This window comes from Gobius niger (genome assembly GCF_951799975.1).
Source record: "Gobius niger genome assembly, chromosome: 14".
In the NCBI taxonomy this organism is placed as follows: domain Eukaryota; kingdom Metazoa; phylum Chordata; class Actinopteri; order Gobiiformes; family Gobiidae; genus Gobius; species Gobius niger.
In genome coordinates, this window is record NC_136865.1 from 20,745,575 (window position 1) to 20,753,821 (window position 8,247).

Consider the following 8,247-nt stretch of genomic DNA (forward strand, 5'->3'; position numbering starts at 1 on the left):
CGTAGCTGCTCCACCGTTAGCATTTATCTAAATCGGAAGTACCGATTTTCGTAAATAATACTTTTGTAGCAGTAGGTCCGGCATTTTTGGCTAACGAGTCTGAGAAATAAGTCTGTTCAGCCACTCCCCGTTGAGTTCAGAAATACTGATTGTTGTATTAAAGACTTTTTTGTAGTTTCTCACACATCTAAGACCCCGGAGGTAGAGCTGTGACGTCACCACTTAACAAACGTACTGTATATTGTAAGGCGTAATAACACCTTAGGAGCACTTCGACGTCTGCGCAGTAAAGTGAAGTTTGGTCTTTTTGCGTGACTGAGGGCACACATAAAGATCAGACAGTTACGCATCAACTCGTCTAAGCTAAGGTAAGAACATATCTCAGTATGGAAAAACAGTTGCCTATTCCTTTAAGCTCATTTGCGATTATATTTGTGATTTGTTTATTAAAATCCATCCAGACTCTGTTCGTAGTGCATGTATCGAACACTTCACTTAGCATTTTGAGAAGAGAGCGAAACATGAGCTACTAAACCAAATATATATCCGGTTTGTAGAGGTCTTTGCCACAGGGTAAACGTATTTAGAGGACCTAAATAACTACACCATTTGCTCTTTGTGACCACTAAACTGAGATTTCGGTTCGATTGACATTAATCTGTCAGCTCTATTGGACAATATAAGGGCACTGAAGGAGATTGACAGACAGCTGCAAATGTGAGGCCAGAGGGAGTAACAGAGAATTGGATGTAATTTGGGGCTAACAACGTAAATGTCATTCACATGGAACTTAAGAAGTCAATCAGAGAACACAGGATTAGCTTTAATGAGGAGACTGCATCTCTTTAACAGTCCTCGGAGTCATTACAAAGAATCAGACCAGGGGAAGATACAGGAGGTGTGCTGACAGTGTACTACAGGGGTGCTTCTGAAATTTGGTGGGAAAATTGCTATAGTGAACAGATCTATGGGTTCAAAGTAATAAAGATAGGTTTTTTTTAGACATTTATCAGAGCAATATATTATCATCACATAGGTTTTGCCTTTAAAATAAAAGGTTTGTGCTCAACTGTATCACCACTACTACCTTGGTTTATGAGTGCTTCTTGTTTTATTTATTGTATTGTAAATCAGTATGCCATTCTTTGTCCATAGCTTTACTTAAACCGTAGTCTTATTCCAGCTGTCTCTTGTCTAACCAGTGTTTTGTCACAGGAGTACGACTATGCTGTCCACCATTTTAACTTTTTGTTTTATTTTTTTTCCTCATTGTTCTTTTGTTTTTGTGTCTTCTGTGCCATTCGTCATTTTCCCCCTTCAACAAAACAACATCACGTCACTGTCCAGAGTATGTTCCTTAAATCGCGGAGAAGCGGCTAAGTCGCTAAACGCTCTTCCTCCTCCTCCTAACTTCTTCTCACACGGCGTCGTAAGTTGATTGGCCTGTGTTGGGTGGTTGCTGTGGCCATTTGCAGTATTGCCATGTGATGGTTGCAAATAGCAGTATTTTTTTATTCTTTGGCCGTTGAACTGTGTTTGAACTGTGCCTTGTGAATTTCCTATGAACTTTATCACAATTATAATTACTGTTATTATTGGGGGTGTAACGAGTAATTTTCTTCTAGGTCATTGTGATTTTGACTGCCTTGACAATGTACAATAGATGTAAAATGAACATTACATTTGATATACTGCCTGACCAAAAAAAAAAAAAGGCTCTCGTATTGTTGGAAGCTGCTGCTGCTTCTTCTTCTTCTTCTTCTTCTTCTTCTTCTTCTTCTTCTTCTTCTTCTTCTTCTTCTTCTTCTTCTTCTTCTTCTTCTTCTTCTTCTTCTTCTTCTTCTTCTTCTTCTTCTTCTTCCTCCTCTTTTCCTTCTTCCTCTTTTCCTTCTTCCTCTTTTCCTTCTCTTCTTCCTTCTCCCTTCTTCCTTCTCCCTTCTTCCTTCTTCCTTCTACTCCTTTTTCTTTCTTCTTCCTTCCTTCTTCCTTCCTTCTTCTACTTCTTTTTCCTTCTTCTTCTTTCTTCTTCCTGACCTTTTTTTGGTCAGGCAGTGTATATCTCAACATCACAAGCAACTAAAGAACTAAAATAAACACATATGCCAAACATGCTAGCAGGCTCAGATAGTTAAGGGCTACCATTATAACTTGGTTTGATAGTCTGATTTTTGGTTATGTGTAGTCAAGGAAGAGCAATGACATCACTATGGAAACAAGCTGGTGTTGTCCCGCTTCCAGCAAAGTTACAAGTCAGGCCCGAGGAGAGGCGAGCTAGCTCAAAGATGCACGTGTCTTTTTTAACCACTTAACCCCCGCCTTAACCAAGCACATTTTCTCCAGTTTTACCCAAATCTAAAAGCTTCTGGACTGGTGCTTACAGCCGATAGGCCAGTGTCACGCCTCATTTGAAAGCTAAGACCTACAAAAGTCATCGAAACAGGTCTTCTTCCTCGTGTTGTTGCCGCTTTTTTGTTGAGTTTTTTTCTCCCTTTTGTTGAGTTTTGACACTTGAGTTTTTGTCTCTTTTATGTTGAGTTTTTGACAATTTTTTTGTCTCGATTTTGTTGACTTTTTGAAAAAAAATTGTTGCGTTTTTGACATTTTTTTTGTTGAGTTTTTGACATTTGAGTTTTTGTCTCTTTTTTGTCGAGTTTTGGATATTTTTTTGTCTCTTTTTTGTTGAGTTTTGACACTCATTTTGGCGCTTTTTTTCTTCACTTTCACTGCTTGTTTGCCTCTTTTTTGTGACTTTTTTGTTGCGTTTCTTCTAGTTTTTGTCCTTTTTTCACGAAGCTTTTAGATTTGGGTAAATCCAAAAGTGGAGAGAATGTGCCCGGTTCAGGTGGAAGTTAAGAGGTTGAAGGTATGTTCACTCCAAAAAATAATCACCCATATTTTAATTAATGTTTGGATTCTATTTTTTTTTTCACAAACTCACTCACTGCAGCTCAGAGTAGAAAAGGATCAGACCAGAAGACCCAGAAATAAGTTACACCCCTCAATGCAATTATTTTGTCATGGGTTGAAACCTTGCACAAAACTGATCAAACTCATCTGTGAGGAACTGATCATCATGACATACCGCTCTTATTTTTCTTCCTATAGTCTTCCAAATTCAGCCATTTGTCCATTTTCAAACATTTATAGTTCTTTTTCGTTTTGTTTTTGTCATGATTATCGTTCTCTCCCCCTGTGCTTAGTCGGGTGGCGTGGTGGTTCTAGTTTCAGTGAGTGCGGGGTTTCTGTTTGGTCAAGCCCGAGTCGTATTTGTGCCTGATTTCCGTTTTGTGCGACTTTAACATGTTGTTGTCCCTTCAAAGTGGTTCATGAGCTCCTGTAGTAACTGTGTGGGCAAGTGGCGGGAGATGGGGAGTTTTGTGTGTATATTGTGGGAGTGCTGTGAGGTGATGGTGAATAGTCGTGAATTAACGTGTGCTGTACTAAAATGATGATATAGTGAACTGCATATCTTAACGACGGTTGGATTTTAAGGTTTTGGGGATTTTTGGGTGAAGCAGTTTGGTTTAAATTACACTTCTTCAAATGAGGAAATGCTTTCCTCTGTAGGAATTCTGTAACCCACAAAAAAATAGACGTTCCAATTATTTCTCAAAATAAGAAGTGATTAAAATGTTGCTCAAGGCATTTGTAGCTCTGAACTCTAAGTTTAGTTAAAGCCTAAGACAGACACCACAGGATCCTCCACACGTCTCCAGCAGATCACCGACGTCAACATTATGCAAATTACTATTATCAACTGGCCATGATGGACAGAGATGAGCTCATTGAAATGCTCCCTACATTCTTTTAGACATTAGAGAGGATGTTTTACCAAGGGACAGCCTTTATAATGATATCAGTTTGATTCGAGACAGTTTTGCCTCAAACATTCAGCTGCAAAAAAAAAAAAAAACCTGAATATATTTTCCCACTATCTGCACATGCCTTGTTTGCAGCCGGCTGTGTTATGAATACATTTGTGCATCAATGACAGATAACACAGTTTGAATGACTTTGCTGTGAATCTCATTAGAATAAATGTAATTCAAGCTCGTATTTTTTGATAATTTGGCATTGGCTCCCTCCAGAATTCCTACTGTGCATGTTCTGAATTAAGTCGCCTGCCAAAAGACTTGACACCATTTTGAATTTGACTTGTCACTGTATGAGAAGCATGGGCAGCTATTTGAAACTACAAAACGATACCCCCCGAGGCATCAGAGCAAATAGCCATAACATTATGACCATGGAGGCAAATAGCACGTGCAGATGCTAATGGACATTTAGACCATTTGAATCCAGATTTAGTGTGTATTAGGCAGAAGACAGAAGTATCCTGCTTGCTTGACAGAGTACTGAATTGTAAAGGCTTGACCAGTGATTCTCAAACTGTGGCACATGACCTCTGGACATGGACTGCTTCAGTTTTGTCTCTATCCGTTTTAATTAGACACAAAAACTTACTTTTTCCCTGCTGGATCTTGACAATACAGACTCAGTTAGTGCTCTTGTCTTGCAGTAAGATGGCCTCCGGTTCGATTCCCGGACTGTACTGGCCTCTGTGTGGAGTTTACATGTTTCTCTCCCCATGTCTTTATCCCCATATAAAATGCACGATAGATTTATCCTCTATCCAGGTGATTCTAGCCATTGACATCTGCAGATGGATCCCCAGGTGCTGCCCACTGCTCCTTAAGTGTTGCCCCAGCAGCTTCGAAGGACAAATGGTCAAATGCAGAGGACAGAATTTGTTGCCCAGTTGTATAAAGACAATAACCTTAACTTACCACAAGCTAGACTACGATAAGTCTGGGATACTGCGTTAACACAAACATGACTCTTGCAACGCTAAACAAAAACACAAAGTTAATCATCAAAACAAATATTTGAAAAGTTTGAGAATCACAGGGTTTAACGACTAGGGCAGAGTATCTCCAATGTGCCAGAATCCACCGAGCATCACAGTTAGTTTAGTGGGGTCAGGTCAGTCATGTGGTCATAATGTTATGCTTGATATATGTGTTGAACATCAAAAACACTCCATCATCGTCATGTTTACGTAAAATTGCCATAACAAGTCTCTTCTTTTTCTTATAGGACAGTACAAGTTCAATCAAGAGAAACCACTTGGGGAAGTCCCTGCCTTTTTTTGGTTGATTGACCAAGCGTATAGCACAGGAGCCGAACCACTTCTACACAAACAGCCGTGTGTCCCATGAATGCGCTTTTTCAAAATCGACGACGACTTCAACGGATTCAGCGTCTGCAGCGTTTTGGAGGTGTGCACAGCCGCTCCGGGTTTCAGATCATTCCAGTTGGACCATTTCTACTTATTGTACATAATACTCTACATGTTAATATATTGATGCATATCAATGATGTTAATCTACTGAACAGGGTTTTACTGTATAGTGTGACTTTTTGTGGCGTTTTAAACAAAAAGGCCAGTCTCCGCAGTGGAAGGAAAAGAAAATACTATTATGTCCGATGGCTAATATTGTTGCGTAGAGTTAGTTCTATTATTTATACGTAAATTAATGAAAAGAAAAAAAAAAAGTCTAAGGGGAAATGTCTCACTGTTAGATGTGTACATACCTTGGTTCGAAAAGCTCTGACCAACTTCGTAACTTAAGTAAGCTTCACTCCTGCCAGTACTTTTCAAATTAAAAGCATAACTAAAGAGGAAGGGCTGGGAATTTTTCTATCTTGATTTTTTACGTTTAATTTATTTGCTAATCAACATGACGAAAAGGGAAGGTGTGATGATTTCTTTTTATTTATCAAAAGAATGAGAGAAAAAAAAAAGAGGATTCCTGTGGTCTACGAGACGATGAAAACACTTATTATAGAGTTTTTAATTACATAAATGTACCTACGGAAGTAAAAAAAAAAAAAAACATCAACTAATGTTTCTTTATTTATTCTCTACAATCGCTGTTTTAAAACATATGTCTTTAAAAGAAAAAATAAAGTACAATTTAGAAATCTGTGTGGACTGCGATTACTCTCATACTTTCGCTAGACAGAGAACAAGAAATGTTTCAGTGTTTTTTCTTTTTCCCCTCATAAAACGTATGTGTGGCTCCGACAGTTTTACATAAATTTGTAGTATTATTTTAATAGCTCGTTACAAGGTTGACAAGCCTCCAAAAAGCTACACCAAAGACATAACCCATGCAGTATACACTATACACCTGTCGAAGCTGGAACCACTAGCCTTTGAATGTATGGACAAATACTGTAGCCAAATGGGAGTTAAAACACAACCTTACATATATGATAAATCCCACTGAAATGTGCCACAACAAGACACCCACAGTTGGGAATTACCTCGAAACACAACATAGAAAAGAAGCTGTGTGATCTGAACATTTGCTGCCCTCTGCTGGGCAAAGGGAGGTACTTTACCAACAACAGATCTGGACATTACATTTCTTACAGCTCGGTCTTCTCTTGTACCTTAAAGGTGCATTATGCAACTTTTCCATTCATTCATCCATTTTCTTCCACTTGTCCGTTGCTGGGTCGTGGGGGCAGCTGTTGGCGCTGTCCAAATCACAGTGCACCAGGCCCTATGGCTCCTCCTGCAGGCGGTGGGTCCACAGAAGGACGGCCTCATGGTTCTGGCCGGGCCTGTTGGTCTCTCATAAGGGGCTTCTGAACCGCTCTTTGTCTGACCCGTCACCTAGGACCTGTTTGCCATAGACCCTACCAGGGGCACGAAGCCCCCGACAACAGAGCTCCCAGGATCATTCGGGTGCTCAAACCTCTCCACCATGTTAAGGTGGCGGTTCCAGGAGGGGATTATGCAACTTTTTATGTGACAAAAAAAATATATATATATACAGATTTGACCATTTAGTGACCCAATGGCTATATGCGTGGTGCCTTTACTCTTCATCAGTCGCCTCTATGATGCTTCCAGATCAATTGTTTTGAGAGTTTCTGGTAGGTTTTCACTGCTAACGGATTCTTTCAACACAAAACCTAAAAAACAATTGATTCTGGAGCGTTATAGAGGCCACTGTGATAGAAAGTAAAGGCGCAATGCTAACCACCCATACTCCCATTGTTTCACAAAAAGGTCAAAAACGTAATATCAAGGTGTTTTTTCAACATAAAAAGTCGCATAATGCAGCTTTAAGTTACAGACATTTCAAGTATGCAAAGTAATCCCTGACTTCTACGCAGTTTGGACGCATGAATGAGCAAGTGTCTGGGTCAGAATGTAAATGCAGAGGCGTAGGCTATTACCCACAGCTGGGGTGAGCACGTCGGGGGTTTTTGGGCTGGGTCTGATGAGTTTGAACAAGCCTGAGCCGCCTCTGGCATGTCTGAAGTATGACTGCAGTTACCGCCTGCAACAACAGACAGGCTCCGGTTACAGGGAGAAGAGGCATTATAACTGTGTGAACATCTGCTGTGGCCGAGCGGTTAAAAGGAATAGGTTTCTAGTCTTTTGAAGCTGTTGAGAAAAATGCAAATCCTCTCGAAAGTGAAACAACTATTCAAATCTCATCTGAATGTGTTTGGGGCCTCATGAGCAGAGAACATGTGGTAACGTTGCCTGAAATGCCTCTTCAAAAAGAAATGAAGGCATGTGCTATATGAGTGAGAAGCTCAAGTCCTAAATACTCTTTTTATTAGGCGACTATAAAATGACTATACTATAATTCTGGCATGATAAGCCTTGTATTAATTTAAACAAATATTTATTTATACCTCTGATGCATGTCCAGCATGTTCATGATAGTGAAGCTATTTCCATTGTCCCTCACAAACAAAAGCCAACCTTTGCATTAGACAAGATTTCCATATTGCATCTCAGTAGTTTTCTGCACTGACTGACCTGAACTGAAGTTACTCAACCTTTCTCCCAGTCACCCCTTTTAACCCAATGGACACATCCTTAACACTGTTTTAAAACTAACCTTTAATAATGGTTACAATAAAATACAAGGCCACTCTTTCATTATAATATAGTGTTTATTTAGTAGGGCTGGGACGCTCCACTTTTGTCATGATCCGATACATATCACAATACTCTGATGCGTATTGCGACGCAGTAATTGTAACAAATGACATGTTGCCTTAAAATGTGTAAAAAGTCACGTGTCCAAACTTTATAAACCAAATGCCATTTGACATTTACTGAAGTGTTTAGATTGAAAAGTGCATTAACACAAAATATAACAAAGTGCTGTGTAACTGTTCTGGAAAACAACGTAGTGTATGATAAAAAAAATG

At 39.5% G+C, this 8,247-nt stretch overlaps 1 protein-coding gene across 3 annotated transcripts in view; it reads left to right on the forward strand.

Moving 5' to 3' along the window:
* celf3a (cugbp, Elav-like family member 3a) overlaps nt 1-5,935 on the forward strand; it is an 83,006-nt gene extending 77,071 nt beyond the window's left edge. For 2 of the 3 annotated variants that reach the window (XM_079570971.1, XM_079570972.1), the window contains exon 15: nt 5,098-5,935. The gene's annotated coding sequence lies outside the window, so the exon portion shown is untranslated. The remainder of the gene's footprint in view (nt 1-5,097) is intronic. The other variant, XM_079570973.1, reaches the window with a different exon arrangement.
* Nucleotides 5,936-8,247: the final 2,312 nt, after the last annotated feature.